Here is a 2,729-nt window from a genome sequence, read left to right on the forward strand (position 1 = left end):
CTGGCAAAAAGTGCCCCAGCCCAGCCCAGCACCAAGGCCTCCCTGCTCCACCCACTCAAGATCCTGCTTCCTAGAAGAAACCTTTGACTCCCTCTGCTGGGACCTGGCTAGAAGGAGAAAGGTGTTCCGTCCTTATCAGCCCTTTTAGTCAATCAATACCTTATCTGCCAGCTACCTATTTTGGACTGCTTGAATATTGCACTAGGTAGCCTGTGCCAGGTGAAGCCCCAGGTGGAATGCAATGGCAGCCGCTGGCCACCTCTGGATGCCCGGTCCAGCTGAGTTCCTTTCTCCCTATGTCCACTGCTGTCCCTTCACAACAAGATGCACCACCATCCCTCTCAAGAGCTGTCCCGGAACCCCCATGATCTAAGGACCTCCGACCTAAACCTTACCTGCTAAAGGTTTCACCACCTCCCAACAGAGCCACTCTGGGAAGCCCTTAGACATAGAATTTAGGGGGGCATTCACCCAACCATTGTACCATCTATACTGAAAACCCCTAAGTGTACACAGAGTAAATAGTTTCATAAAATGAAAACAGTCCTGCAACCGCCACTCTGATCAACAAGTACAAAGAACATGGCCAGTGTCTCTCCTGTCCTTGTGAGCCACACACAGCTTGTCCTTCCCATAGGCTCCACCTCATCTCTGTTTTTTAAAATTTTTTAAACAAGGTTTCTTATAGCCCAGGCTGGCCTCAAACTTACTATGTAGCCACGTATGACTTGAATTTCTGATTCCCTGACTTCCACCCCTTGAATGCTGGAATTATAGGCATGCACCACCTTACTTGGCATGTACAGTATTTTGGCTCCAACCTCCAGCTTCATGCATGCCAGGCAAGTACTCTATCAATTGAGCTTCATCCCCACCCCATCGCTGTGGTGGTTTGAATGAGAATGTCTCCCATAGGCTCCAAGTATTTGGACATTTTGTCCCCAGTTGGTGGGGCTGTATTGGGAAGTTTTAGGAGGTGCAGCCTTGCTGGAAGAAGCACATCACTGGGAGCGGGCTTAGAGTACTCTTAAACCTTGCCAGATTTCCAGTCACTCTGTTTCCTGTGAGTGCTCACTCCACTTTCTGCTGTGGCCATCTCCTGCCACCATGCCTCCCTGCCATGATGGACTCTAATCCCTCTGCAAATGTAGACTCAAACATTCTTCCTCCTATAAGTTCTCTTGGTCATGGTGTTTTGTCATAGCAACAGAAAAGTAACTAATACAATAACTGTTTTTTAGTTTAATGTTTGGATTTTTAAGACAGAGTCTCACATAGCCCTGGTGACCTTAAACTCACTACCTAGCCAAGGATGACTCCTAACCTTCCTGTTCCGCCTCCTAAGTACTAGGAGTGTACACCACCACCCCCAGCATTATCTCTTTGAACTTTATAAAAGGTGAATTATACAATGTGTGCTCTTTGGAGACTGGCTTACTTAGCTCCAGATTCGGTTTTGGAGAGTCAGTCATGTAATGGATGGGTAGTGTTCTTCTCATTCTTGTCTAGTATGTCACTCAATGACTATTCCAGTTCATCCATTTCCTGCTGATGGATTTCTGGAATGTTACTGTTTATGACTACTATTGCTTGTGCTGTTATGAACATTTTTGTACATCTTTAAAAAAATTTTATTACATTTTAAATTTTATTTTGTACATATGTGTGTATGTGTGTGTACATACATGTCATAGCATACGTGTGGAGGTCAGAGGAAACCTTTATGGAGTCAGTTCTCTCCCACCGTCTTTACATGGGTTCCAGGGGTTGAACTCAGGTCTCCAGGCTTGGCGCCAAGCAGCCTCTACCTGCTGAGCCATCTTGCTAGCCCCTTGTACATCATGTGGTACAGTTTCATGCACACTTCTGTTTGATATATACCTAGGAATTGAGTTGTTGGCTCTCATGGAATAAAGCTATATGGTTTTCTGAAATGGCAATATAAATTTACATGTCTACAAGCCTGATGTGAAAATTCAGGTTGCTGCCTGTTTCTTTCTCATAGTAATTTTTGTTTTGTTTCAGTGCTGGATTCGAACCCAGGACCCTTGCCCCTGCATTCCATTCCCAGTGCACTGTAACTATTCTTATGAATGTTCAGCAGTGCTTCACTATGCTTATAATACTGTTTCTCTAACAACTAAGGTTACATACACTGTAGTATGCTTTCTGGCCACTTGGGTATTGTTTTCTGGGAATTTCTTGTTCTAGTCTTTTGATGTGTGAAATGCCTCCCCCTCCCCCATTGAAATGCTGCTTTCCAGTGTTTCCAACCTCCACCGCCAGCTTCTTTTACAGACTGGCTTCTGCTTCCATGCTGGTCTCTACTCTGTGTTCCCATTTTCCTTCCCACAATCACAGAACGGCCAGAGGGACTGCTGGGTCTAAGAGGAGGCTGTGAATGTTTAAGTTGGAAAGCAGAGCCAAATGGACTTCCAAAATGGACACACCGATTCTCACACTCTCCTGGGGCATCTGAGAGGCCTCCATGGAGGCATCCATGGATCTCCAGCCTTTTTGACACTGGGTGTGACCAAACTTTGTACTTTTTTTGGCCAAGATATAAAATGGTATCTTGTTTTATGCTTACTGATCATCGATATTGATGATCTCTTTATTTATAGGTATTTCCTCTTCTGTGAAAAGTTTGGTCTTAATTTTTTTTCCATTTCTTTACAGTGCTGTGAGGTTTTAAAAAATATGTTTGAAGATTTTTTTTTTTTTTTTTT

The sequence above is a fragment of the Nannospalax galili genome, unplaced genomic scaffold, assembly GCF_000622305.1.
Source record: "Nannospalax galili isolate Female #2095 unplaced genomic scaffold, S.galili_v1.0 scaffold278, whole genome shotgun sequence".
NCBI lineage: Eukaryota > Metazoa > Chordata > Mammalia > Rodentia > Spalacidae > Nannospalax > Nannospalax galili.